The 18129-nt window shown below is 44.0% G+C and overlaps 1 protein-coding gene across 1 annotated transcript in view; it reads left to right on the top strand.

Annotated features, from left to right (window-relative positions):
* adgrv1 (adhesion G protein-coupled receptor V1) overlaps nucleotides 1-18129 on the top strand; it is a gene marked incomplete at its 5' end in the record, with an annotated part of 117162 nt that overhangs the window by 59539 nt on the left and 39494 nt on the right. The window lies entirely within an intron of this gene.

The raw sequence follows: 18129 nt of genomic DNA, 5'->3' as shown, positions 1-18129 counted from the left end.
TCCTTTGCGGGCCGGCGCGTCCTGACAACAGAACCATGCCCCCCGCACCCGAGCCCATTAAAAACGCAAGCTGTCATGTAAGCGGTGAGCGAGACAGATATGTGGCTGGAGGGGAGTTACCGTCAAGGAGCTCACTCCTTTCAGCTGGTCCCGACTCTGTGTGTGTGTGTGTGTGTGTGTGAGTGATTGCGGGACTGGTAATTTTCCACTGGTCCCCACTCTCTTTGGTTGACAAACACGAGCCCCTACTAAAGCAGACTGTCGTTGGGGGCTAACCACCTCGGGCTCGACCTGTTTATGGCCCCAGCAGAGCCCCTGAACCTAAAAGGGTTTTGGATGGAAAATTCCGTCCTGTTCTGTCTCCTTGTTGATACTGTACTGTACATTGAGGCCTTCTCTCTTGGACGCACGCGTGTCTGAGATTGTGAGGTATAGTTTATAAAATACATGTGTTTGTGTGGCCTTCTAGTCAAGGCCGGCCGACGAAGGCCTGGTAAGCTGTGTTGCAGACCGTCACACTGAAGGCCTGTAACTGAATGTGCTCTTTCTGGTCATCTGTTGCTGTTGGGAATATTTTGGAGGTAATGATGAGCGCGCAGTGCAGGATGTGCTGAATTAAAATAGACCAATTGACGTCATTCTCCTCACTTAACTGTGCACTATCTTAGATCTAAGAAGGCTAGCTGGAGAGAGTAAAAGCAAAACTTCCTTTTAATACCAACCCCAGGGAGGAGATCTGTTTGTGAAGTCTGCTTCCAACGTCTTTCTGTAATCTTTGTGTTTGTGTCCAGCATCTGCCTAAGGTTTGGATGTCTAATTTCAATAATCGTGGTAGATAAAAGAACACGGGAATCCTCTCAACCATCCAATGTTTTTGTTTCCTTCTTGATGTACGTAGACTAATAAAACAGGGTAATATTAATTATCAACCCTAAGCTTAAATAACACAATGGGAGCTAATCTGCATCTATCCACTTGAAGGTCAAATTAGATGCCTAGATCCAGGGGATTCAGGGGGTAGCGCTTAAGGGATAATGTGAAGTTCTTTAGCAATTCAGCCTCCTTTCAGAAAAAATTAAATGTCTCATCACTCTGGAAGCTTAATTGCTCACTTCCCACAAATAAACTAATTTACTGATGCCTCGGGGATGGAATCTTTTTACTTGGTTGATCAAAACAGAATCTTACTATCTTAGAATCTTACTATCGAGCGGTACGGCCATTTTAATGGATATGCTACTAAAATGCATATTTATGATAAGAATAAAAGCAAACAATAAGACAAGCAAATGTTCCCCATGGGATTATAAGTGAGGATAGTCATGTTCAGCTCTTTTCACAGATTGCACGGTACAGTACATTGTTCTTGGAAAAAAACATCACTGTAGAGCCCTGTTTATTCTTTTAATAGTGTAGCACAAAGAACCTGAGTGTCAGTGTGTGTGTGTGTCTGTGTCTGTGTGTGTCTGTGTTTGTGTGTCTGATATGACCCAGAGTTTTTTGACATGCAGCCGAAGAGTTCGTTGAGGTCAACATTTTCTATCAGGGTAAACAGACCAAGCTCCACCACGCCACAGGCTATATTTAACCAGCTTTCACTCACGTACTGAAATGTGATTGAAGTCCCTGAAGCAGGTCACACTGTATACAGTCCTGTGATGTACGTATACTGAATATAAATCCTATACTAGCAGGTGGCTGGAGATATCAGTCTGCACACCTTCGTCTTACATAGAGGCTTACATGCATTTGACTAGCAGCGCCAGTCTCATAACCACAGAATCAAAATTGCAATGAAAGTATGTTGAAGGAGGTCTGCAATGTCTACAATGTCAGTCAGTTGATGTGTCAGTGAAGAGCCAGCATTAGTCCTCTATGGCTGTTGAACTGACGCATCTGCAACCCTGGATTTGAATTACAATCCCACCCCAACATTTATATTTACAGTCTTGATAGGCATTAGGAGGGGACAAGTGTTGAATTTCTCTATGAAAAAGGCCAATGCTTCTGCATCTGTGGTAGAAGGGATGTGATTAGTGGCTGAAACGTCTCCTGAACCTCGGGGGTTTGAACCTTGGTCATGCTTCACCATTGATTTGAAATGTCAGGTCCAGCACCAAGAACCTCTGACAGAGATGGTTCTCCATCTGCGGCGCTCGGGCTGTAATTAGTCACTGACGCTGCCCTCTGTGGGGAGAAAATTAAAGCTGCCGGTTTGATTTATCTCCCTCTGCAGCAGCTACAGTCTAGCTAGAAAGATGTAGAATAATATCTCGCCTTTCTGTGAGAGGATTGAGAGTAGGTGGAGGAGATGGAGGAGTAGAAGTGGAGGTGGAGGCTTTAGGATCTATTTATCTAACTACCTACCTACTTACCTGTCTATCTCGCTCAGTGTCTTTGTCTGCATTCCTTCCTACCTTCCTAGTTTCCAGTTGGGGCACTGTAGGATGTCACAGGCCTGAGGATAGTATCTTTAGCTATTAAACCTCCATGGAAAGATGAGTAAGAGAGACGGAGGGAGAACGAGCAGGAAAGACAGAGAAAAAGAAACACACTAGACAGACACTTATCAAACCTAACATGGTTAATGTGACTCTGATGCTACAAAGAATTGTATCAAGTCTATCCATCGTCTTATTCTCTCCTAAGTTCTGTCAGGGCCTTATTTCTGCACACCACATATTTTCACATCCTCAGTTTTGCTTCTGCAGCCAGGGAATTGCGTACAAGAAGATAAGCTACAGCAGCAATAGCCCTATTCTCAGAGCAACACCGAAAAAAAGCCTTGCATGGTGAAAGGGAAATGTTCCATCTCGTCTTCAATGTCCCCAGGCAGCTGATGCGGGCTGTATGATTGTTTTTGAGTGAATATTAAATGTGTAAGCTAATGCCGTCAGTGGCATTTTGAATGCTTTGATAGTGGTCAAGAAGTCATGCCAGAACTTTTCTTTCTTCTAAAACTTGCACAATCAAAGGAAGTTCAAGGATTGGCATTATAACTCGGTGAGACGGGTGTTTTACAGGGAGGATCTCTAAAGATGTGTGTGAGATATATTCTGTAGGCCGACAGTTTTTGTAAGATGGCTTTGCAGAAGGAAGAACATCGTGGAGGGGTGTGTGATGGGGGTTGGGGAGGGGGGGTCAAACGGGATGTGCCAACTGACCTGTGTTGCTGTCAAGACGCCCACAGGGTGACAGAGAAAGGCCACTGACAACGATACAGACGTCAGACCTCACACTGAGGGAAAAGAATGATCTGTACCATCCACCACCTCCATGGAGAGACCTCTCACTGTGAGTGATTGGGCTTTGTGCATGCGTGTGTGTGTGTGCGTGTGTGTGTGTGCGTGTGTGTGTGTATTTCACATCTGAGGCTGTGCGGTGACAGGCCCAGGCCAGCAGTTTGCCCTCCCCTCAGCAAGACAACTGAAGATTGTCTGTGTGGAGTGGAAATTTACCCAGTGGCTATGTGCTGTATGCAAGGCTCACCTGTCTGTGTGTGTGTGTGTGTGTGTGTGTGTGTGTGTGTGTGTGTGTGTGTGTGTGTGTGTGTGTGTGTGTGTGTGTGTGTCAAACATGTTAGGGCTCTTCACACGAGCGGCAATAACGCACATTTACCCTGGGCAATCAGAGAGCAAATGCCATTAACAACTGACATGACTGAAGGCAGGGAGTATGTCAGTGTACACAAGTGCAAATGCAGACCAGGTTTTGTGACTGTGCCCAGATTGGCATCCACACAAGCCACATTAAACACAAGCCCACTGCTGTGGAGACTCTCAAACTCTGAAAGTGCTACATCCCCATCATTCCAACATCCTCACATCTAATATATTATTCAAACTGAGGATTATTTATTCTTTCTAAAGAGCATCTGTTTATTTTGTTTCCCCCCTCCCTATCTTTCAGCACCCCGGGCAATTTCCCATCTCATTTATATTCATCCCTTTCCCAGTAGTTTTAAAGAGTGGTTCTTAGTCACTCTATGCCTTCAGGCTACAGCCACAGACCCCAGATACAGAACGAAATATTTTTTTCCTAACATGGCATGAGTTAGTTTCTCTGTTTGTCTCTTCAGATCTTCAGAGTGGTCCACGGAAAAGTGAAGAAGTCTCTTTTCTTCTCTCTCTTCTCCTCTCTTTCTCTTGTGTTGGCATATCCTTGGGGTAGAGTGTTCTTCTGTAGCGTTGTGCACGTACCTTAAACATTAAACGTACAACTTTGCTTTCCTGCGCAGTTCAAGTTCTTGTTGGACCTGATTTAATTGGATTTGCATGTCAACATCTTCATTTGAGTGACTTGCTGGAATTCTCCCTGTCATCTGAAGCTGCAGAGAACGGTATTTTACAGTCATGTGTTATGTAAGGAGATAATCACTGGTGCCCCAGCCATTTTCTGACCTGCAGGATGACATAATATATGTGCCTTTTATTAACTCGATCATATCACAAGTGTTGGTCAGCTACATAAGAAGACCACTGTAATCATCCATAGTAGAATGCAAAGTAATACGGTGTGCCAGGTAGATTTTTGCTTCCCCATCAATTCAAATCAGGTGCTCAGCAGAGTGTGTGCGCGGGTGGGGGGGGGCTTTGTGGGAACGGAAAAATCGTCTCTCCATCTCTATCAAAGACAAAACACAATTTAATTCCTCATCCATTGTGATTTAATAGCACTCCACATCCTATTCAGCCATTCCCACACACTTGGTTGAGTGTTTACTCCCAGTGGTTCCAGTGTTTTATTCCAGTATCTGGGAGGTGTTTAGGTGACTCTTAGTTCTGGTTATAAAGGATTTCCTGTTAGCTCTGGGACTGGATCCAGCAGACAGAAGTGCTCTCCTCAGCCCACAGACATACACCCGCGCGCGCACACACACACGCACACACACATTAACCCCACCCCCCACTCACCTCCCACCACCCTTACTTCCCGTCTCTCAGTAGAATAAAGAAACTGTCTGATTGCTGTGGAGATTCCTAAAACGCACTTCCTGGCCGTTGTCAGGGGGGGGGTGGTGGTGCGGGGGATTAGGTTTTGGCTGGGGTCACACTCTGTTCCTCAGCTCTCCAGGAAAGGAGACGCACGAATTGCACAAGACATGACCCTGCCCATTTTAGAACAACGTAAGAGCAACACAGTTCTTTTTAATGAGGTGACTGAGTCTGCTTTTCCTGAGAAAGATTATCCATTCCCGTTATGACCAGTCGATCATTAAATCAATAAACAGTGTGTGTGGGGTGTGTGTGTGTATCTTGCTGATGTCAGAGAGTATGCCTTATCCTCATCGGCCCCATGAATGTTTGGATAAAAAATGAGAGTAGAAGAAAGAAATTAGTGAGGAGAAGACTGTGTTTACTTCCTCCTTCTCCTATTCCTTCCCAGACCTTTAGATCAGTGGAACATAGCAGGGATTTTCACACTTTTTATAAAAGTAGATTTCTATCCAGTGAGTTTTTCTTTACTCTCTAGTCTGAGCCGATGATTTTTGGTTGCAGTTGTTTAAAATAAACAGCAAAATAAAGTACCCACCATGCTCTTGATAAGATTTTAATGCAGTGCTAAGCTCTGTGCTGTCTGTCAGCCCTAGCTAATGGCAGGCGAGTGATGTAATGGTATAAAGTAACGGGCCAGGGCCTGTGGTACAGTGTGTGTGTGTGGGGGGGGGCTGACAGGACAGTGGAGAGGTGAAGAGGGCCTCTTGGGAGGGTCACATTACGCTCCACTGGCTGGATAGACACCTACTGTAGTCCCGACTCCTCTTTATCTGACCCATCTCTATTCTACTCGGCGTCTTCCAGTTTATCACCGTTAGAAAGGTTTCTTCCTTCCATCCAACAGAGCAAAGTCTGTTCATTTTCTTACATGGTGGAAGAGCATAGACTTTCTTGGCTTTTCCCGTCTCTCGTGATGCTAAGGAATGAAGCCTAACTACACTGTGTAATATGTAATTTTTCACTGGTCAATTTCTTTTCATTTCTTTATTTTCCTGTTTCACTCGTTCTTTGATCTGTCTTTTTCTCACTCTGCCTGCCTTCCTCCCTCTCCTCTCACCCCACCTCTATTTCTAAAAATGAGGACTTATGTCTCTGTTTCTATTCCCTGCCCGCTCCTGCTGCTGGGCTTAGCAGGGAGCTATGGTCTATGATCCGCAAAAGGCAAAAATCTCTCTCTCTCTCTCTCTCTCTCTCTCTCTCTCTCTCTCTGTCTCTCTCTCTCTCTCTCTCTCTCTCTCTCTCTCTCTCTCTCTCTCCCTCAGGACGTGACTGGCCACATCCTGTGTGAGTCATCAGTTTGACCACTGATGATACTGACACATGTTGCTTTTCCTTAATCTGATTACAGACCCTCGGCTGATTCTATGAACCCCCTCCCACTAGTTTATGTCATCACATCTCATGCTCTTTCGTGACATGCTGAGTACACTATATACTCAATTAATCTTATTTGTGTGCGCTTCATACAAAATTCAAGTGTATTTGTATTGTAACCACCCTCTGTAGCCCTAACCCTTCAAGATTATGTGTAGTTATTTATCTACCAAGGTGGGACAATAGTACATACCATTTATCTGAGTTACATCATGGGATAGCCAATAGGATACATCCACAGACACACCTACACACACACACGTACACACAAACACGTAGTCTTCTGCTCATGCAGGCCAATAGTGGCCAATAAAGGTTTCCATGGTAAACCAGTGACCGATAAGGAGAAACCAGTTTAGTTCAGTCATTAACTCACTTTGTTCAATATTAGTGCAGATGGCAAAGAAAGGATGCTATTCATCAGTGTAGTATTTGCATTGTGTGTGTGTGTTTGTGTATGTGTTTATGTTTAACAGCCTTAACAGCCTTGTGCGAATGGCAAGTATCTTTGGGGAAATATGTGTGTGTGTGTGTGTGTGTGTGTGTGTGTATGTGCCTCATTTGTGTGCAGACATGCAAATGCAAATGTGTATACTAGTGCCCGTGCACCTGTCTGCACCTGTATGTGTTATTAATTAATGTGTTCTTATATTGCAAAGTGAAGAGTTTGATTAATCATATTGTTTTCCTCACCATCCACCATGCTGCCTCAGACTCTGTCCTTTCTGGACTCTGGACATCAGGTCACACTCTCATTTTTGCCAAGTCTGTGTTGCCCTAACAGCAGGTGACCCTAAAAACAAACTACCAGGAAGCACTGAACTTTCCCCCCGTTTCCAGAAAAAGCACAGCAACGGGAGGCCACAGCGGCCTTCCTCCTTCATCAGGACTCTGTAACTAGCTCATGCCTTTCCTGGGAGCTGTGAGACATGGAGCAGCACATAATCCAAGAGCAAATAGTACAACTTGTCAATACCAAGGGCAATTAGTTCAAAGGTGGCTGGATGCTTCAGACAAACATACTCTCAGACAGTATAAAAAAGTCACTGTGTGGAGTGCTTGGCACGGAGCAGCATGGTTCGGCACTGCTCCAACTGTTAATACAGCTCCTGGGACGTGGGGCCGGGCAGTTCATTCACCAATTCAATACAAAGAAATAAATGTAGTAGAGATTCACATGCAGACAATAAATGGGAAACATGGATATTCAGCTGTAATATATTGTGTGCATTACTCTCGTATTACTTTAGATTTATGGTACAAACCACTTCCTGTGCTCTAAATCATCGAAATCCAGAATAAACCAAATCCATGATCTACTACTTCCCTTGAGCTGTAATGTGTTAACCAGAGAATTATAATTTGAGAATTTGAAAGGCAAATGTTAGCACTGTACACATCAAGGCTGTTTTCAGTTTTGTTAAATTGTTGGTCAAGCAATTAGGCCTAGCCTGACTATTGTCCTCGAGTTCAGAACGTACCGGGCAGCTCTTGCCTGATTCAGTGGAGTCAGTCAGTTTGTCACCAGGGACCTTATCAAACCAGGCTGTCAACACCATGACTGATGAACCAACCAGCACCCCACGGTTGTCTAAGTGCCCGATCTCCTGCTCTATTTTTGGAGCTTGCCTGCTTGTCTTGGCAGGCCTTTATGTGTAGAGAGGAGTGAACTTTGGAGGTTGAGAGGAGTGAAAAAGCGTGACCAACCTGATGGTTGGAGTTGTGTTTGATTTGATTCAACTTGTTTTGTCTACCCTGAAGCTATTGAGGTCAGTGGTGTTGTCATTCTAGCTCTTTGTTAGCACTGGTTTTCCAGGTTAGGTTGAACAGGATTTTAAACAGTTTCCCAATTGTTGTAACTTACAACATGACATGTTTACCAGTAAAGGGTTCTGTTTTTACCCATATTTTACTATTCATATTAATCTAAATATCCAGTAAATATTTGTGAAGATTCAGTTGAAACCATTTGAAGCCATTAAACCATTTTAAACTATAGTGTAGGGCCCCTAGTGAGAGAGAGAGAGAGACAGACAGACAGACAGACAGTCAGTGAAGAAGAATAAGCTTTATCATGCCATCTTAAAAGCCTGAAATAGAAAATGAGAGCGCTGTATGCTGTCGCCTAACTTCCTCCAAGAATCAGTAACTATTGAATGGAGGAAGGAAATGGTGTCTAATCAAATAGAGCTGTGTCTATATTAAGGCCTTTTGTTCCCGGCTTATCAGCAAATTGTAATCAGCCCACATAGTCAATTTATTTGGATCTTTGCTTGGGTCTCAGGATTGTCCTAGGCATGACTTAAGCATGGGAGTTTACACACAGATTGCACACACAAACACACACACACACACACACACAAGTGAAATTCACCAAGAAACTCTCTGCCAGCTCTGGGATGTCATCCTTAGGAAACTCACACATACACTTGCATAAATGGATGCAAACATACACATACATGCACAGGTGGCCGTGTGTGTACATATCCTCTTTCTTAACCACACACACACAAACAAAAACATTGACTCAGCCACCTCAGATCAATCTCGGGCTTCTCCAGCCTCCAGCTGTGACCCACAGTGACCTGTAGGGGTCACTGCTGCTCCACAGCCAGAGTCAAGTTCAACAGCAGGCGTGAATGAGCTGCCTGATCAATGGCTCCCCAGAGCTCTGCTCCTATTTAATGACTAGACATCTTTTTGGAGCACAGTAATAAATTACAGGACTGTAATCCGGAGAGAAATGTTTTGAGACAAAACCTCTCTCTCTTATTCTTAGAAATGATTCACCAGAAAACTGCACAGATGTTTAAGCTGTAAACAGCTGGCCCCTTAATATACACAAACAGAGTCTTAACAGCCAAACAAGGATTCCTCTATGGATTAATCATAGTAGCCTTATTGCTAAAACAATGCAAAGTTAAACGCCAAGTATAGGAATGAACCAAATTCTTACATTTTCCATTTTAGGAATTTGAATTGATTGCATGTAAACCTTATGATCTAAATCAGATGCAAATTGGTGTGCTAGTCTAGTCTAGTCTAGGCATGGTAGGTGAAGAGGGGCCAACAGAGCTATAATGCAGTGCATGACAGTACAGCTGTAGCTGTGATTAAGTCTAAATGGCAGAGTGAGGTGTCACAACGCTGTGTATAGCAGGATGTGTGGACAGGAGTGGAATGAATGGAGCATACAGTACTTAACTTGACCGGACCCTTCACATATTGATCGGCTGACAGCCGTCCATTGACAGATACTTAGAGCTGCTGCAGATCAGCCAATCTGCATGGAAGGGATCCCTCCTGGATCGATGGCCTATTGGACAGCAGTGGATGAGACTGTTCTAGCAGGTCCATGCAGGCCTCAACAAGTCTCTGGAGGGGGAATGAGAAGCTTAATTATGCTATCCCAAATGTTGGTTATTTGTAAATCGCTCAAAGTCAGCGATAACTTGATTCAAACCCAGTCAGAACTCATGACCTGACTTGACAGGGTCCGACATGATGAGCCAATGATGTAATATGCACCCTTCATCCCTGATCAGTGTGATTAGATAGGCACTGCATTGTGATCCCCCTGATAGCTAGTTGCAGCATGACCGCAGCACCGATCTGGTGGTGATGCAACAGGTCACCAAGGAAACACCCGTGGGTGTGCATGCATGCGGACACGAGTACGTGCATGTTCGCGTGCCTCCAGCTTGCTGTCTACCTGTGATGTAACCCACATGGCACTGTCAAATTGAATTTCACAAAATCAGATCAGCAGACTGTGTGCATATGGCTGGTGAGCATGGACACAGTCAGGATGACATGTCTCACATAGTATAGACTCTCTTTCTGTGTGTGTCTCTCTCTCTTTCTCTCTCTCCCTCTCTCTCTCTCTCCCTCTCTCAGATTCAGAATAGATCCTGCATGAAGATGGCAAGATGGCATGTGCTATTGAATGAATAAAAGGGCTTTGAGTTTTGTGCTTCACATGAACTCTGAAGGGCCTTGAAACCCGTGGAAAATAATGAAACTCCTTTCTTTCTATATATAATATCTTAGAGATATATATATATACTGTATATAATATCTTCTAGTATATTCTCTGTCTTTAATTACATCTTTGAAATGGTATTTGTGAATGTGACTGAATAGTAGCCATGTTTTCAAGATGTATGCTGTGTGGCATTTTGTCTGATGACCCTGAGTGGTGTAAGGAAACCATGGTAACCGTACTACAGCTGTCTACTGTGGGTTACTCACATGCATACACACATCATGTATGCACACAGCCCAATGAGCTCTCTGTCTGGTCCCCAGACTGGCTCACACCAGATGTTGAGGAAGGAAATTCAAGAGGCATCTTAAAAAGCAGCCTTTTTGTGATAGAAAGCAGCTGTAGGTTTCCAGCTACAGACACTCTTTCAGAGAGGTGTGAATGGGAGAGAGGAGAGGAGGCCTGCTGGAACGCTGCTGAATGTGTTTTACGTGGGTGGTACTGCTGAGATTCCCTGTGTGAGGGAGTTAGCAAGAGAATTGGTAGGAGATGCAGCAATAGCAAAAATAACATTTGGAGTAGTTTGCATCCTCTTGTGTTGTCATTAAATAGGAAGGCTAACTGACAATTGTTTATTTATGCAATCTGGGTTTGTTTCCTGACGATTTATAATAAAAGGCATAAAAGGCTAATCTGCAAGGAAATCAGAGTTGAACTAATGACACTAATGACACTGTAAACTTGTTGACGCTGTAGTTTCAGCTTGTTTTAGCTGCCTCATGCTCTACAAAGTGCTGACAGCCCACTATTGCTGTGTCACGCAGGAAACATTGGAATGTCACAACAAGCCCGCCTTTTGTGCAGCCCCAAAACCTGCGGGCTGTCCGTCCGTCATGTATGCTGGGAATATATCAGTCACTCCCAGCGTACGTGACGCTGGACCCTGATACTGTCTCTCTCTCTTTCTCACTCACGCACACACACACACACACACATACACACGTACACACACATATACATGCACACCTTCTAGTGTATCACGATGTGTGCTGATGTCAGTAATTGCAGAGGGATTGTGGTGGTTGTTTGGATGTGAAACAGAGCGGAGGGGAGTGGGTGTTTATTTGCTAACAGCTGGCTCAGCCAGGAAGCCTCAGCCCGAGTTTTGACCTAAAACACCAGTGAACTTTACTTCTACACTCCGACCTTAAGCAACTGAACATGCTATTAAAAACCACCAAGATAGTTACTCACTAGCACAAATGTAAAGAGTATGTTGTGGTGTATGAGTATGTTGTGGTGAACTATCCAGTGAAACTCAAAATGTAGAACGCACTGTACCGTCCGGTAGCTAACGACTTGAGTCTTGCCCTTTTCATTTTGATATTCCCATAAAGCATGACTATCTTTCCCTTTACTAGAACATTCAAATAATCATTACACTGTATTCAGCATAAAGTTATTTAGTAGATTAAGTGTTTGTCTGTATTGATTGACAGGCAATCTGTGACAGTGTAAATCTTTCGCTCATTTCTGTTGTATGTCATTGTATTTTGTTTATAACATTGTCTTGCAACATTGCAACAATGCAACATTATTTTCAAAAGTAACAAAGCACTGACACAAAATCAGTGGCCTTATAGTTGTGGAAATGGACTGCATAATGTCTATTCTCTTCTGTTTTTAATGTGATTAAAGTAACATTTCAGGCCGCCTCTCTCTCTCTCTCTCTCTCTCTCTCTCTCTCCCTCTTTCTCTCTCATTGTCTCTCCCCCTCGTGCTCTGGCAGCCGCAGCCTCTGTTTCCATCTGAGCCGTGAAGCAGCTCACGTAGGGCTTTGCTGTTTTTCTCCTCACCACCTTCCCGTCTGTCTTAACAGCCTCACGTGCCTTCTCAGCCAATCTTAAATCACCTTACTCTTCTCTCCTTCTCATCCTCCTTTTCCTCCCCACTCTGGCCCACTAACCCACCTACCAGCCATCCCCAAGTGACCCGCTTCTTGCGACTGGCTGTCCCATGCGGTGCAGAACGTAAATCACACACACACACACACATACGCACACACACACACATAGATCACACACATGAATGCGAAGACTGCGGCACGTGAGGAGATTGATGATGCTTGCACATGTGCTGTAGAGGCCTGCAGTAAACATGTTTACTCTCCAAGTGAACGCCGTTCTCACTGACACACTTTCAGTCCTGCTGCAGCCAATCACATTCCTGAATTCCCTCCACTGATTTTATGAGAAGAACGTCAATATTCACAGCAGAGCAGAATAGTTGCAGAATTTTTAAAGCTGTCATAATGTTACTTTGTTATTGGTTGTTTATAATTCTCCATATTTACTGAATTCACTAAGGCTGCTAGAATGGTCTGAAGAGAGGGGAGGTGGAGGGATTGGAATGGATGAGACAGCTAAAGTTGATGGATCGCAAGGGTTTACTTTGGTGAGGGGATGATGAAGGGAGTGGGGGTAGAATGATAAGCTTATATTTCTCTCTCTCTCCCTCCCCCCCTCTCTCTCTAACCTCTCTCTCCCTTTATCTCTCTCTGAACAAAGGCAGAAGAGGAAACACCCAGGGTGCAGGCTGAGGCTGGAACGAGCTAGATCAGACCGGTAGCTGTTAGAGAGAAGGGGGAGGTGAATAAGAGAGGAGGAGGAGGAGGGGAAGAGGAGATGAAGGGTGGAGCAGATGATGGAAAGGGAGTGGGGGGCGGGAGGAGGAAGAGGTTGGGATGAGGAAGGTTGGAGGAGGGGAGAGGTGGGGACTAAGTGTTTTGGATGTGAGTCTAGATGGAGGGTCTGGCAGGCAGACAGCTAGGGCCCCATTCCCTCAGTGATGTAATGCTCCAGGCAGACGCTATTTTTAGCCACACTGGTACACTTAGCTACCTTAGCGTCAGCACAGGGCTATCGATCAGCAGCACAGCTCACAGGGAGGATGGGAGCTGCAACCACCAACAGCACAAAGCTGCTGCACCACCATAATATTGTGTTTGCTCTGTGCAGATATTCTTTGTTTGGTACTTCAGTCTTCCTTTGATTTCCATTGTTCTTATATATAAATTGCAGGATCCATATATTTATGATAATGTAGATCATGTTTTCTTTTGTTTTGTAGCGTATGGTATTTTGAGCCGTTTTGCCAACGCAGCCTCCAATTCTTTCTGTGTTGACGTATCATGTTGATAAGGCCATTTGGCATTATGCCAGTTTGCTGTCAACTTCTTGAACATTTCCCACTGTTGAGCTAAGGTCTGGAAATAAGCGTTTTGTTGCTGTCAGACCTCCTTATCATATAAAAGAGGGGTTCAATTTTAAGATAAATAGAATCTCTCTCAAGGCAGAAAAACAATTGCTGCTAAGATGACAAGCCAGCTAATCCCATGTAGATCTGGAACAAAAACAACAACAATGAACTGACAGGCACCCATGTGCTATAGAGCCACAAAACAAAGGAGAGCCCTCTGATTGGGTATTTAGCTTTGGGAGATGGACCAATAGCAGGAGTCGATGGTCTTGGGCATGATGACAATGCCACATGAAGAGCCTCTATTTTATGATATATAATATTCTCCCAGGCCTCATCTTGGCCTCTGTGTTGCTTATTGTAATCTCCCCCCCCCCCCCTCTCTCTCTCTCTCTCATTTGCACTCTGGCCATCTCCTCTTATTATAATCTCTCTCTCTCTCTCATTCTCTCTCTGGCCATCTCCTGGGTGTGTGGGCAAAATCGCGTGTGAGTGACAAAGGGTCTGGATATGTAATCTTTGTACCCAGGGATCATAAATTAGAGGGATTTCAGTTGTTTGTGCGGGTGTGTGCTTTTGGTGGTTCCTGTTTCACCAGGCATGGGCGCACGCAAGCACGCACACACACACTCAAACGCTCACACAAACTGCATGGACACGACTTGTATTTAGAGTCCTGCAGCAGCACCTCCCAGTCTTTGCTTTGAATAAGTGTGCAGCCTGAGGGTCTAGACAGGTCGACTCCTGGGTGTCTCACACAAAGGAGGAGGAGGCCCGGGGACAAAGGACAGAGCCGTAGATAGGGCTCTGATTAAAGCCACATCCGCACCTGTCACCTCCCCTCCTAGCTAGCCCGGCCCCATGGCAGGTCACCATTACCCCAGTACCAGCATGTACCTGTCTTACTTGCATAATGGACCGAACAATGGCCGCAGCTGTAGCCGTCACCTCCCTACCTACTTACCTAACCTCTCCTAGCAGGCCTTACAATCAGGCTGCTCAGCTCATTCAACAAAGTACTAACCTATACCTGTGTTGTCTTTGTGCTGGACAGGACAAAGGCTACATACACACCAATCCCAGCCCTGTGGCATACATTGCTGACTATACAATCCTTTAAAACAGAGCCTGACCTGAACCCAGATTTCTATCAACAGCTGATGGCAATCTGTTTATATTGTCTCTCCTCAGCACCGTTCAATCAGCAGGTACAGGAACTATGCCAGCGCGGGACAGTGTGATACAGCTCGGTTTTGAGGCGTCTAGCTACCCCTCCTGTATCCTTAGAGGTGACTGTATAATGAGATGCTATGATTTTACACACAGTGAAAACAGTCAGTGTCAAAGTCAATCAGTTCACGGCGAAGTTTGCATGTCGGTCCTGATAAGACGCAGAGCCACTGAGAAAAGGGCTGCAGGGTCTGAAGACGCTGGGTCATCTGTCATGGCTTTCAGCAATCCTAATCATAGGCACAGACATACCGACGTTCATTGTGCTCGCCTTAAATTCAGTTAGCTCCCGTCAGGTTAGACAACTCTTATCTCCGTCACACCCTACACTCCCAAGTTTAATAATAGCTACAGTTTGATTGACAGGGTGTGCCCTCTCAGCAGGAAGCTTGAAGTTTCTATGAAGTTTCTAAATCCTGCCGATATTTGTCCTTCTTCAACTTATTTCTTTTAAACACCTAGCCTAGTGCAGCCAGATTTACATGAGCGTTTCAATGAGAAAGCTTTGCTGCCTTGGTAGCCACACCATGTAAACCCCACACAGGAAAAAATGCACCAGAGAAAGATCAATTTGCCGTGTTTGTTTGGAGGCTTGTCTGTTAGACTTCCATGTAAATTGTCTTCTCTCTTGACAGTTTGAGTGTTTCTACACTCAAACCGTCTGTGGCGATAAAACTACCCTTGACTGCACTCTGTCCAGTCAAAGTAATGGCAACAGCAATCTTTATGGCTGGGTTGAGTTGAACAACAGTCACAACATGGACCTAGTATCTACACTGTGCACTGTGTGTGTGTGTGTGTGTGTGTGTGTGTGTGTGTGTGTGCGTTTGAAATGAAAGACATACAGAAATGCTGTAAATCCAAAGTGACTTAATCAAATGTTACGCTCCTTTGTCCGTTGTTTGATTTATCCTCATTGGTCTATATATACAGTTTCAAGCTGTGTGTTTTATATTAGCCATAATGTATTCAAGGGAGCATTCAATCCACGAATGCTCCACGAATGCTCCAGTTTGACTGCTTATTTTAGGGCCTTTTGAAAGCCCAGACGGCCACAAGATTACATCTACTCAAAATAAAATCCTTATGAAATCCACTCTGATCTATTGATTCATCCCAGTCTAGTCCACCATACCTGTTTACCTGGTTTCTATCCTTGGCCTGAGCTAGTTCATTCCTAGCCCAAGGCCTTGGAGGACACACACACACGCGCACGCCCTTGCCCGTCATCTCTCTCCCTGTTATGTCATCATTTCACCACAGGTCAATAGTTATCCCTGGGGCTATTAGAGTTGTCATGAAAGGTTATAATAATGGTTTAAATAACAAGTCACTCTTTAGTAAGAGCACTTCTACTTCACAGCAGCATACATGTGTGCATGCATGTGTGCTTATTTGCGATATTTTGCATTTCTCACTGGGTGTTTTCCCCATTGTTTTGCCTGTGAGGAGATAGATTGTGTATCATGCTGTGCCCTTGGCCAAACCGAGGTTCCCCTTTGCTAAAAACACGCAACACTGCTGGTAATGTTCCTTCCTGTAAGCCACCTGAGCAGCTTCTCCATTCTGGCACGATTCCAGGCTCTTCGAGCGTTCGTTTCCTTCCTGCGCCGTCCCTCCCACTCACACCCTACGGAGCTGGGAGCACGGACGGGAAACTGAATTACCAAGTGTTTATTTAACAAAGGCCCTGACTTTTCCCCTGACTCCACAGAAGGATACAGACAGGGTTAGTAAGAGGTGGAAAATCCAGGAATGGTCAGTCATGGTTTACCCGCAGAGTTTCCAAAATGTGGAGAAAGAGGACAGAGGGAAAGGGGAGAAAAACTTCCCAAGAGGAAAAGAGGAAGAGAGAAATTAAGACATAACTTTAACGGGAAAGAAGGGACTAAAAAAAGCATGGAGAGAGAGGATGTTGGTGTGAAGAATCAGTGTGTTTTTATTGTGGTGAGATCACACCAATCCAGCAGGGGAGATTTGATGCATTCGATGGGCTCGTTCCTTATTACCCCTTATTAAGATTAGGGTCAACACAACACAAGCTGTGTGTGTGTGTGTGTGTATGTGTGTGTGTGTGTGAGAGAGTCTAGAAACCACGTCGTGTCACAGCACACCATACCTGTTTACCTGGTTGCTATAGTGACAGTACTGGGAAGCAAATTAAGCAAAACCATAGGGCTGATACTGGCAGCATAACTTGTTTTGTAGCTAGTAAGAACTTATCTGGTCTCCTTTCAAAACCATTTGCTTGGCTTTGTTATGTAAAACTGTTATGTAAAAATGTAAAAAAGATTGTTGAGGCAACTAGAGATTATTATGTGTCGGGTAAACAGGCTCAGGATGCTGCTGACATGAAGAATCACAACAATATATATTCAGTGTCTAGCAGAAACCTCCTACCACCAATGTTCTGACATTCGTCTTTTTTCCTTTAATTTTACCTGTTATGTACCTGTAAGTGTCCTCCCCTGTGTACAATTTCATCTGAACCAAGCCACGCTGTTGAACAGACATTGTAAAATGCCAAAATTGGGTTGAGTGGGTAAATCATTGGTAAACCTTCTAGATATTTTTTCTTAATTCTTGAGAATTTCATATGAATTAGTAAAATGTTGTTTTTAAAGTATTGTGAAATACTTGCAAAGTTATACAACTTGAAACTTGAAACTGAAAAGCCAGTTGAGGCCTTATTGAATGGAGTCTATTGTGAATAGGGTTGTTTGATACTCAAATACTACCGAAGTAGCATGATACCAAACATCTTATGACACCTGTGATACCAAAGTTTCCGAAAGGATTGTATTATCAAAAGTTTCTTAAGTATCATGAGTATCAAAATTCATGATCCATACAGGATAACAGCTTGGGTTGGTAGCATTAATATATTATTATCCAAATTGTAAAGAATATAATGTATGGATAAATGTACTGTGAACCATGGGAAATTGTGCTATTGTGACAGCCCTAATTGTGAATGAATGATGTATATTTTAGTCACAAGCAAATCTGTAACTCAATACCGTCACACAATAACATGATGTACTTAGTAACACAGCTCAGGAATCTAATTGTGGCTGTTTGGTTGCTTGGGTATGTGCTTGTGTGCATGAAGTTGCTGCCTGCAGGCAGCTGTGACCAAGTTCAAACAGGGACCAGTTATAATGCAATTCACATGTCACTACTTTCTGATATTCGAATTGCTGAAATAAAAGTAGTTGCAGCTTGCAAATTAGTTACAATATATCTTTTAATAACGTTTATTAAATCGTATAATATATATGTTAT

The sequence above is a fragment of the Centroberyx affinis genome, unplaced genomic scaffold, assembly GCF_046629955.1.
Source record: "Centroberyx affinis isolate AG114_WGS23_722 - 3 ecotype Tasmania unplaced genomic scaffold, CSIRO-AGI_Caff_v1 ptg001051l_1, whole genome shotgun sequence".
Taxonomy (NCBI): Eukaryota; Metazoa; Chordata; class Actinopteri; order Beryciformes; family Berycidae; genus Centroberyx; species Centroberyx affinis.
Note: the sequence above shows the minus strand (reverse complement) of the source record. Positions and strands in the feature narration are given on the sequence as shown.